The 12,644-nt window shown below is 37.3% G+C and overlaps 1 protein-coding gene across 1 annotated transcript in view; it reads left to right on the top strand.

The window, feature by feature from the left end:
• GPR63 (G protein-coupled receptor 63) overlaps window positions 1-12,644 on the top strand; it is a 62,473-nt gene that overhangs the window by 19,933 nt on the left and 29,896 nt on the right. The window lies entirely within an intron of this gene.

Raw genomic sequence — 12,644 nt, 5'->3', positions numbered from 1 at the left:
CATGACCCCCTCCACTGCCCTCCTCCTCCCCACCCTCTGTTCCCTCCTGCAGTCCCCCCACTGCCGTCTGTGTCAGAAAGTTCTTCTGCTTTGCTTAACCCAGTGTTTCCCAACCTTTTTTGTGCCATGCCCCACCTTAACCTTTCTAAAATTTTTATGTCCCCCCCCATGTAACATACATAATTTTTAACATTAAAAAATTGATTTGTGCACTTAATAAACATAAATGATAGGTTCTAGGAAGAAATCACTATGAAATTGTTAACAAAACACAGTAAGTAAAATTTCAAAACATATAATGAAAAACAGAAATTTAAATTCCAAATAATTTTAATACAGATTTTTCTATATTAATTTATTATTTTAATTTAGTGTGACCCTGGCGCTTGCTGCTTGCTGCACAGAGATTTTATATTAGGTTCCAATTTGGTAAGCTTTAGTCTCAAGTCTCCACGTTGTGTTATATCCAGCCGATTTCTTTTTTTTACCAGTAAATCATTTATAGCACTAAATCCACATTCAGCTAAAAATGAAGATGGAAACGGTAGCAATAGTTTTCTTGCACATTTGGTTGAATTTGGGTATTTGATTTCTGTTCCCTCACAAAGCCATGCCATCGCTCCTTTGATATTAAATAAAGCTTTAACTGACTTATCATTTTGCAATTCGAGTTCTTCTTGATACTGCATATTTGATATATCAGACAAATCCACTAACATTGGCTGCATCATCCATGTTGGGAAATCAATTTGTTTTAAATCAGAAAATCTTTCTTTTAAATCAGCCGATAGAATATTCAAATGATTGACAATAACAAGTAAAGCGGTATCAGTTACTTCACATTTTTGGAGCCAATGAAACTGTTTAAAGTTTTTGTTAATATGTTTCTGACATAACTCAATATTGGTAATGAAACCAAATATCTTTGCTTTTGCATCGACAAGAGTTTTATTTGTTCCTTGAAGTTGCTTATTTAATATATTTAGTTTTTCAAAGATATCGGCTAAATAACTCACAAATGCTTTACCATCTATTGTTAACAGATACTTCATTTCAGTTTTTTTTTTTTTTTTTCATTTTTCTGAAGCTGGAAACAGGGAGAGACAATCAGACAGACTCCCGCATGCGCCCGACCGGGATCCACCCGGCACGCCCACCAGGGGCGACGCTCTGCCCACCAGGGGGCGATGCTCTGCCCCTCCGGGGCGTCGCCATGTTGCGACCAGAGCCACTCTAGCGCCTGGGGCAGAGGCCAAGGAGCCATCCCCAGCGCCCGGGCCATCTTTGCTCCAATGGAGCCTTGGCTGCGGGAGGGGAAGAGAGAGACAGAGAGGAAAGCACGGCGGAGGGGTGGAGAAGCAAATGGGCGCTTCTCCTGTGTGCCCTGGCCGGGAATCGAACCCGGGTCCTCCGCACGCTAGGCCGATGCTCTACCGCTGAGCCAACCAGCCAGGGCTCATTTCAGTTTTGTCGCTTAAAAAATCACTAAGAGTATCAAACAGTTCCATAAATCTTTTCAAACAGTTTCCTTTAGATAGCCATCTGACTTCAGTATGAAGTAAAAGTCTCACATGGTCTTCATTTTGTTCTTCACAAAATAGCTTGAAAAGACGCTCACATTTGGCACTAGCTTTAATAGCATTAACACACTTTATTACTGTATGTAATACTTCATTCAGAACAGGCAAGATGTTTTTAGCTACCAAATTTTCCCCATGAATAACACAATGCACAAGACTCATTTCTGGATTCGCATCTTTCATCAATTTTAAGCAGCCATTTTTCTTGCCCATCATATTGGGAGCACCATCTGCAGCACAAGATGTTATATTTTTCATTGGTATATCATTGACATCTAAGTAGTTTTTTAGCTTATTATATATATCTTTGGAGGTAGTGGTGCTTTCTAATCTTTTACAGAACAACATTTCTTCAGCAAAATGTCCTTTGTCAATATATCTTACATAAGTTATCAATACTGCCTCATTGTCTCTCAAAGTTGATTCATCCATTTGCAAGGAGAATTTTCTTGTTTTCAGCTTTTCAATAAGTTGTTTTTCAATATCCTCACTCATTTCGTCTATTCTGCTAACAGTATTGTCACTGAGTGGCATAGCTTTTACATCTTTGTCATCTTTTTCAAGAACCGGTTTAAGAAATGCTGATATTGACGGTTTTATTAAATTCTCTCCTATAGTGTGATTTTCCCCAGTTTTAGTGATGAATAAAGAAATTTGATAACTAGCCTCAAGAACATGATTATTAGTTGAAGTATGAGCAGTAAATAGACTTTAATGTTGTTCTTTTTTCAAAATTTTTCTTTAAAGTTTTAAAGTAACTCAAATCTGAATTAATATGAGCACTATGTTTCGCCTTCAAATGCGCCTCAAGACGACCTCATTTCATTGATTCGTTGGTCAAGCATAGCTAGCATAAAAGACAAAAAGGAATCCGCTCATCGTGAACAGCGGGTATGAACCCAAATTTTAACTATTCCTCCAAATATTGACGAGTTTTTTTCTTGCTTGCACCACTCATTTTACTATGGGCTATAAGAAATAAAAATAAGATCAATTAAAAACTAATATTAAAATATGTGTTAAAATATGTTCAATGTGACATAGCGTAAACGTATACTAAAAATTCATATTTATTTAAATGTATATAACACATTTACTACACTACCACCTCAAATCAAAAGGTATCTATATTTTTTCCACTTGACAAAATGTTCTGGAAAGTTATGCTTCTAAAATTAAAATTGTCGTGCATGCACTATTATAGCCCCAATAATATTTATAAAATACTAGTGCTTTCTAGCCCCGATGCAAGAAGTACTTAATAAAGAGTTTAATATTGATAAAAATAAAATCAAATACTTACCAATTATATCTATACAATATATATATGTATATTTATTAAATCAACGAGCTTTTACAACAGTTTTGACTGACATTTCAAATTAACACCAACTGAATGATGTGAAACACTACAGAAGTTGCGATGGGCCAATTAGGTGAGAATAACTGCGTTGTTCAGCGAGTTTTTAAAATGTCCGGGGTTCCCCGTGGCGGACTGCACGCTCCGCGGTGAACCCAGGACGAAGTTTACTTGACGCCAATCACCCAGTTGATATTTTGGTCTCGTCAAACGAAATTATACTTAATAATTATTTACCGCAATTATTTAAGAATTGCATTTTTTGTTAAATTTGGCACCGATATCTAGCATTGTATTTAAATGGCCCGGGGCAAAAGAGTTAAAGTCGTGTTGAGTCCATTTTCAAATTGCCCCCCTTAACTATCGAATTGCCCCCCTGTGGGGCATGGGCCCCACGTTGGGAAACACCGGCTTAATCTCTTCACCTTTTCACCCATATATATATAAATATATATATATATCTTAAATATATACAGTATATACTTTAAAAAGCCATAAATATATAGATACGGCTTTTGTATTCGCAGGTTATTTGTGTTCTCTGGTAATTTCATTAAGGTCTTTCAATTTCATATTCTATGAAAATTTTATTAAACCATAAAAGATGTATCTGGTTGATGTGGGGAGGTAAAGTTTTATACACTGTTTTATGCCAAGACATGATGTTTGAACCATCTTGGGTAGTGACATTGCCCCAATGTGTAGTAAGAAAGAGGAGACCATGGTGTAAGCGTATGCATCACCATTTGTTTTTAGTAGACAGGTAGCATGTCATTGAATCTCCAATAGCTGGTATAGCACCTGGCTCGTTGTTGACGTCCCATCCATCTTTGTTGGCTGGAGCTTTCAGGGCAGTCACAGTCAGCAGCGAAAGGCGTTACTATGAAAAACTAGTAAGCTATTGTACAGTGCATCTGGACAGATAGGAATAAACTGGGCATGGGAGTAGTGGAAGGAATATGGAGACTTCTGCCATGTTTGAATAACTGAAAGAACAAAGAAGCTGCATCTCTCTTGTTCTGAAAAGAGACTATTGAAAGTCACTTTTCTGAAATGCAGCAGATGCTAGAGTGGAGACGGTCAGAGGAAGACTAATGTATGTCAAGATCACAGTGTGGAATCTTGAAGTGAGGAACAGGTTTCAGTTCAGTTTGGAGTGGGATATAGAAAACAGTCATTTTCAGGGTGATGGGGTAGAATCCTCAGGGTCACTGGGGTGCTGGTGTTGTGAAGGACATGGTTTTCTTTTCTGGCTACACTGAACCACGGGCTCATGTTGACTGAGCATTGTGTGTCAGGACTTGACATTTGCCATCTCATTTAACCCTTACGACAGCTTCGTGAACTAAGGCACACTGTGATCACCTTCATTTTTCTGATGGGGAACTAAGAGAGTGAGTGAGTCACTTGTCCAATGGCACACAGTTTGTAAATAGCAACCAGGTGCCCTGACCACTGCTGAGGTGGACACAGTGGATGTCTGGAGGAAGAGCATGGCCGTGCTCAGTGGAAAGTGTACTGTGGTCCCGACTGACTTTTTATTTCCTTTAAAGGACACGCCAGCCCTGGCCGCATGGCTCGGTTGGTTGGAGCATCGTCAGGAAGCACAGAGGGGCATGTGCAGGGGCAGCTCGGTGTCCCTGCCTATCTCTCTCTTCCTCTGTCACTGAAATCAATAAATAAAAAGTAAAAAAATGGGACATGCCAAAGTTACCTGTGGTTGCAGGCAATGGGGAAGAGAGTTTCAGCATTTTTAGAAGAAAACACCAGCATGCTGGTAGAAATCTTTAGATTTTATTAAATTAACTTATTTAAGGCCTTGGAAACTTTCATTGTGCTAACTTTATGACTAATAAAGAAAAATTGAATGTCTAATCCTCCTGGAGCTAGGCATCCGGGATCAGATGGGTTACAGAGTTGCTAACGGGAACAGGTCTCAAAAGTGAGACGGAGAGCTGGGTTGTACCCAGAAAGTCAGATGACTCTGCAGCTGGATTTAAAAAGTAAAAAAAAAAAAGAAAAACAAAAAACTTGATGACTACAGGGAAAAAAAATGAAGCTTTGTTTTTAAATTTTAATGAATCCCAGGGGATGTTTGTGGGAACCAGAAAGGTGATCTAGAAATTAATATGAAAAGGTAGGTACTGTCTTTTAGATTAGTAGGTACATAATTGGAGGAAATATTGGGTACTTTTAAAAGTAGTGATGAGATAGATACATTACCATATTTAAAATTTATACTTTTGGGGATAGCAAAATTATATTCTATTCATGTCTCTAATGCCCTTTGCTGATGAGAATATATTTCTTGCATAATAATAATATTAACACTTGCCTAAAGGATGAGGTACATCCTTCCACCGCCAGTTTCCACATTTTTAAGTATTTATTGTGTTCTGTTCTACCCATGGGCAACAGGCATGATGAAGTAGGCAGAAAAATATTTATTTTGCTTTTTTAATGTCTTCCAGTGAGTAGATTTTTTTTTTTAAAAAAGGTCTATGTCTTATAATCATTGGAAAGATATGCTATATCTATGTTATAAATCTATAACATAGATTTATAATATATTAAAATGTTCTTCAAGAAGACTTTCTTGAATATAAAAAAACTACTCAATTTACAAGATTTGGGAAATATAGAAAAGAAAAAATATCACCAATAATTGTACTGGTCAGAAACATCTTTTACTATTTTGATGTGTTTCCTCCCAATCCCTTAAAAAAAGTTGAAAAACATAGACAAAGCATACTGAATATTCAGCTCTGTAGTCTGTTTTCTTCACTCAACATGCTCGTATAGTATTTTCTTGTGACATGACTCTTCAAAAATATCTATAATGGCTATAAAACATTCTATTATATAAATCACACAATTCATCCAATATTTCCTTAATGTGAACCTTAAAGTTGGTTCCAAATTCTTGCTATCATGTACATGAAATTTTTTAACAGCTTTATTGAGAGCTATTTAATATAGTGTAAAACTCAGCCATTTCAAGTGATTTCACTAAGTAATGCAGCCATTCTCATAATCAATTTATTAATAGTAACATTTTCTTCCCTTCATAAGATCCCTAAGCATATTTATAGTTAATCCCCCTTCTAGCCCTAGTCCCAGGCAACCACTAATTTTCTGTCTATATACCATTGCCTTTTCTGAACATTTCATTTCATCTGAGTGGAATTATGTGTGTGTTTTTGTGATTTTTTTTTTTTTTTTGCTAACCATATTTTTGAGGCTCATTCATGACATAGCATGTATCTGTACTCTATTTCTTTTTATTGCCAAACAGAATTTCATAGAAGAGGTATATTGTGTATATCCATTTACCAGTTGATGGGCATTTAGATTGTTTCCAGCTTTGTGCTCTTAAGAATAACACTGTTGTGAATATTCATGTGGATACATTATGTGGAATACATTTTCATTACTCTTGGGTCGACACCTATGACTGAAATGGCTGAATTTTATGTTTAACTATTTGAGAAACTTACAGACTGTTTTCCAAACTAGTTTCCAAACTGGTCTTGCCAGCAATACATGAGTTTCTATTTTTCCATATCCTCACCAACATTTGTTACTTTCTGTCTGATTCATTATAGCTATTCTAGTGGGTGTACAATATTTCATTGTGGTTTTTATATGCATTTCCCTAATGACAGTGACAGTGAACATCTTTTCATGTGCTTATTAGACATTTGCATATCTTTATTGAAATACCTATTCATATCTTTGTCTACCTTATGATTTGGTTTCAATACTATTAAGTTATGTGTTCTTTGCTTATTCTGGATACAGGTCTTTGATATATTGTTTTGCAAATATTTTCAGTTTGTTGCTTGGCTTTTTAATTTTCTTAATTAGATCATCTGCAGTACAAAACTTTAGAATTTTGATGAGGTCCATTTTGTCAGGTTTTTCTTCTATAGACTTTCCTTTTGGTGTCAGATCTATGAATCCTTTGCCTCACTCATTGTCTGGAAGATTTTGTGTATAGTATTTTTTTTTAACTCATTTTTCTGAAGCTGGAAACGGAGAGACAGTCAGACAAACTCCCGCATGCGCCCGACCGGGATCCACCCGGCACGCCCACCAGGGGCGACGCTCTGCCCACCAGGGGGCGATGCTCTGCCCATCCTGGGCGTCGCCATGTTGCGACCAGAGCCACTCTAGCGCCTGAGGCAGAGGCCACAGAGCCATCCCCAGCGCCCGGGCCATCTTTGCTCCAGTGGAGCCTTGGCTGCGGGAGGGGAAGAGAGAGACAGAGAGGAAAGCGCGGTGGAGGGGTGGAGAAGCAAATGGGCACTTCTCCTGTGTGCCCTGGCCGGGAATCGAACCCGGGTCCTCCGCACGCTAGGCCGACGCTCTACCGCTGAGCCAACCGGCCAGGGCGTGTATAGTATTTTCATCACTTGAACTTTTAAAAGATATTTAAAAATATTTCTTAAAGATGGGTCTTGAGAAGTAAAAATTTTACATATTTGTAATATATTTATTTTTAATAAGGTTTTCTGAAGTATACGGCTCACAAAAATTAGGCGATATTTCAAAATGAATATGAAGCGATAAATAAGCATTTGATTTCTTTTTATTAAACAAGAACATCAGGAAAGCCAACAAATCAAAGAAAGTTGTTCGATTATTCCACTGAGATGCAAAACCAACTTTTATTTCATTGGTGAAAATGCACTGTACAAAAGACTAAAAGTACTGGAGTATGTGCAAATTCTCTGATCCCCTAATTTTTGTGAGCAGTATATTATACCAGAGAGGAAGATGTACAGATCATAAGGGCAAAGGTCAGTGAAATACAAAAAAGTGAAAACAGGTGTAACTATTGCACAGAGCAAGAGACTATCACCAGCGTGTCAGGTGCCCCTCAGAACCTCCCAGTAGCCTTTTCTTTTTTTAATTTTCTTTTTCTTTTTCTTTTTTTTCTTTTTTTAAAATTTTTTAAAAATAATTTTATTTTTTTAATGGGGTGACATCAATAAATCAGGATACATATATTCAAAGATAACATGTCCAGGTTATCTTGTCGTTCAATTATGTTGCATACCCATCACCCAAAGTCAGATTGTCCTCTGTCACCTTCTATCTTGTTTTCTTTGTGCCTCTCCCCCTCCCCCTTTCTGTTTCCCTCTCCCCCCTCCCCCCATAACCACCACACTCTTATCAATGTCTCTTAGTCTCACTTTTATGTCCCACCTACGTATGGAATAATGCAGTTCCTGGTTTTTTCTGATTTACTTATTTCACTTCGTATAATGTTATCAAGATCCCACCATTTTGCTGTAAATGATCCGATGTCATTTCTTATGGCTGAGTAGTATTCCATAGTGTATATATCTTCTTTATCCAGTCATCTATTGATGGGCTTTTCGGTTGTTTCCATGTCCTGGCCCCAGTAGCCTTTTCTATCATGACTACTACTCTTCCCCAGAGGTAACCAATAATTACTAACACTCTAGTTTAATATTGCCGGTTTTTGAATTTTATAAATGAAATAATATTATGTATACATTTTCGTGTCTGTGTCTTTGCTCAGTATTATATTTGTGAGACTTATCTATGTGGTGTGTTGCAGTAGTTTGTTCATTTTCATGTCTGTTTAGGATTTCCTCATAGGAATGTATTACATTTATTTATCAATTTTACTATTGATGGACATTTTTGATTTTTTGGTATTTGGCTGTTTTTAATGGCGCTGCTAGGAGAATATGCTTGTACTTGACTTTTGGTTACAAGTGTGAGCGTTTCTATTCAATGTATATTCAGGAGCGGGGTTGCTGGGTTGTACAGAACAGGCATAGCTACAAACGTACCATACATGTCACTCTTTGTTCTACATACAGTTACCAGTTTCAACTCCCAGTAGAAATGTATGAAAGTTTCATTTGCACCATATCCTGACAGCACTGTTTTCTGTCTTTTTCATTTTAGCCCTCCTGTTGGATTTGTGTCTTGCTGTGATGAGTAATAAGGGAGAGCACCTTTGCACTTTTTTGGTGCACGTGTGCACGTGTGTGTGTATTTGGATATCTTCAGTTTGTGAAGATTTTGCTCAGTTTCTTTGCTCATCTTTCACTGCCTTTGTGTTTTTCTTATAATTTATTGGCATTTAAATATATGTCTGTATCTATTCAGGATATGAGTCTGTTGTCATTTATGCAATTGCAAGTGTTTCTATCATTTGGCTTGCCTTTTCATTCTCATAATGATGCCTTTTGGTCAACTTATTAATCTTTCCTTTATATAGCTAATACTTTTGATGTTTTTTTGTCTTAAAAATAAACTTGATTTGGAAACTTAATTAAGATTAGGAAACTCACAGTTGAGCTAATTAGAGGCCAGTGTTTGGTTGTTATGAGGGCTCTCAGTTTCCTGTTCATGCCCATTTTAAGAGTGAAGTCCTTCCGAAGCTGTTTCTCCCTTGCACGGGTGAACCCTGAACTCTAGCTTCCAGCCCCCAGCCCCGAGGCTGATAGACTCTGCTCAGCTTCTCAGCCTCCCAGCTGCCTTTCTTCCTCAACTCTTCCCAGCTGCCTTTCTTCCTCAACTCTTCCCAGCTGCCTTTCTTCCTCAACTCTTCCCAGCTGCCTTTCTTCCTCAACTCTTCCCAGCTGCCTTTCTTCCTCAACTCTTCCCAGCTGCCTTTCTTCCTCAACTCGAAGCTTTCAGCTGCCACTTCTCAGGCTTTCAGCTTCTCAGCTGCCTCGAGAAAACTTGAGCTGGCATTTTAGAATTGGCTCCTGCCTCCGAGCTACCTCACTTTTCCACACTTCCTTGTCTCTGAGATTGTGGCCTCTCAGGTTCTCATTGCTTTGGGAGCTCTTAAATGCCTTCACAGAGGGATTTTAAAAGAAGTATCCAGCTTTTTCTGTTGTTATTTGTGGGAGCATTGGTCTGCCACAGACTTGTCTTTTATTTTTATTTTTTTCCTGGTGAAGGAATTCCCTAGAAATGTTTCTGAAGGCTGTTGATAAAGCTTGTTAAATTACTGTGAAGTTGCCTATTAGTGGAGTGCTAGGATGATTTTCATCTTTTTTAAACCTTTGAAAATTTGCAAGGCAAAAAATAACATTGTGATTTTCTTTTAGTGAGAGTGAATACTAGTTCAAATGATAATTGGTCTCTGGCATCTTCTTTTTACGATTTATCTATATTTCTTTCTTATTTTTCATTGATTTTTTAAGAACTGTGTAATATTGGCTGTAATGATAAATAAGAACTTGTGCATCTGAAGATAAAGGATTATTACCTTAACGAACTTAAAAACTTTTGAAGGCCAGGGTTATACCTCCTTTTCTTTGGTTTCGTTCTTGGTATCTGGTGCACAGTATAGTTCATGTTAGCATGAGGCAGATTGCATTAGAAACTAATGCAGAGATGGGAGCAATAAGCTCATGAAGATGTCTCCTATGGCATGCTATATTCAGTGATTAATCACTATAAAAATTTCTTTAGTTATTGCTTTATATCATTTCATTGAAGAGCATGACCTCAAATCTAAGAGGCATCCCATTTTTGAGCTAATATCTTTCTCAAATCTATCCAAATCATTACTTTAGTATCAATTTTTTTTTTGGTGGTTATGTATATCACGTTTGTGGGGGCAAGTATCTATGTGATAAATCTCTGAGAAAAAGGGGAATTGAATATCTTACCTTTCTCATATGAAGTTAAATTAATGTTATTCCCGGAAATATCATATAACGTGCAATAGTAGCCGTCTCAGTTGCATTTTGAGGGATTTTAAGTGTAAGAGATGTTTAGACGAACACCAGAGTCCTAAAGCATGCACATAAGAACTTTAAAAATCTAAAGCATTTTTTATCCAACTCTAACCAGCTGTTTGGATTTCTAGAAATTATACAGACAGTTTAATTTTTAGTGAACATTATAAAAATAGTGTCTGAGGATGAGGGATAGTGGAATTGTCCTTAACACGTTAGGCATACTTTGTTCTTTTAATTGTGAAAGTGTAATTTTACTCCCAGAAATGTCCTTGTTTTAGTCACTGCTTTACTTTTTTTTTTTTTTTTTTGTCATTTCATCAACTCTGCATAAAAAAATCTGCACTTACGCTGCCTCTAGCCCTCAGGGAATGGTGTTCTGAAGAAAAGACTGAAACCTTGGGGGAAGGCTGGTCTAAAAATAAAATCTTCAAGGTTATAGACCAGGGGTGTGGGCCAGATTTAGGGACAGCGTTTTTTATGTTGCAGATTGTTATATTAAATGAAGTGAAAGTCCCTTTTTCTTTCCTTAGGTGATGAGGGCGGCAGCACAACATTTTGAAAAGAATGGAGACTTTGCAGTCAGGCTGTCCTGGGTTCCAGTTCCAGTTCTAGGTCCCCACCAGCTGTGATTGGAGGCATCTGAGTTATGATCTGAGCCTCGGTTTATTTGTCTTCAAATGGGGAAAATAACTTCTGCCTTTGGGGTGGTTTAGCAGGATTAGCAATAATATAAGTCAGGTTCTGATATGCGGTGGGTATTTAAGAAATAGTAGCTATGATTGCATATCTTTTTTTCTCATTATGGAGGAAGTCTTTTTTTCTAAGATGATAATTCACAGCTAGGGCAAATTCTAGTTCTGCTATATATTAGCTGTGTGACCTTGGGCAAATTATCTCGTTTCTTTGTAGCTCAACTTTCTTATCTATAAATGAGGATAGTTATGGTGCCCATCTTCAAATGCTATTACAAATGCTAATATTTGTAAAGTACCAGAATAATGTCTGGCTAATATGTAAGCACTTAGATTAGTATTAGTATTAGTATTTGATGTTTAGAAGTAAACATTCAAAGCCAATGTTACTTGCTTATTGTCATTAATGAAGATTATATGATTAGAGCTGGAGCTAGAGGTGACATTAATGCATGATGAATGAAGGCTCGTGGCTAAGAGAAACAGGCACAAAGAAGTTTGGTGAGGTAAAAACTGGCAACTCAAACTGGCACATTCACATGGCTGCTTTTGATCAGTAGAAATATCAGAGTGGTAGAAATACTTTTAGCTCATTTCTATGAGAACCTGTAGAGCAGTGGTTCTCAAAGTGTACGCCAGGGTGCACTGGTGCACCCTAAAAGATTTCCAGGTGCTCCCTATGGTATTCCAGAGAAATATGTGCCAGTTGGGGACCAAAAAACCAACAGGGTTTTTAGAATTTGGATTTTGGGGGGACAGAGGTGTTGGGAATTGGCTGTAAGCTGACAGTCTTCCCAACCCCCCACCTCACTTGCCTGATTAGGTTGTGAAAGGCTGTTAAGCTGTGTGTTAGGCTGGATTGTTTACACTACCCCCCATGTTCCCCAGAAAGACTGGAGGCAAGTTTCTTCTATCCTTTGTTTGGTGTAAAGTTAAGATGATATGTATGGTGGGGGTTTTGGATTGATGATTAAACATAAGGAATTGTCTCTTGAAGCTTTTTGGATTTCTATAAAAGAAGAATATGTGACAATATCTAAAAAAAACTTTGAACATTTCAACATACTATTTATGTGAATTAGGATTTTTCTACCCTCAACACAATTAAGAGTAAAAAGAGAGGAATTTTCTAATGTATTGACAAAGAAATGAGAGTTTGCCTTTTAAATGTATGCCCAAACATTGAAGAAATTGCTAGGACACATCAGGCTCATGTTTCTCATAAACACAAGAATGAAAAAACTTAACACATTTGCGCTGGGACCTGCCA

This window comes from Saccopteryx bilineata, chromosome 1, assembly GCF_036850765.1.
Source record: "Saccopteryx bilineata isolate mSacBil1 chromosome 1, mSacBil1_pri_phased_curated, whole genome shotgun sequence".
Classification (NCBI taxonomy): Eukaryota; Metazoa; Chordata; class Mammalia; order Chiroptera; family Emballonuridae; genus Saccopteryx; species Saccopteryx bilineata.
Note: the sequence above shows the minus strand (reverse complement) of the source record. Positions and strands in the feature narration are given on the sequence as shown.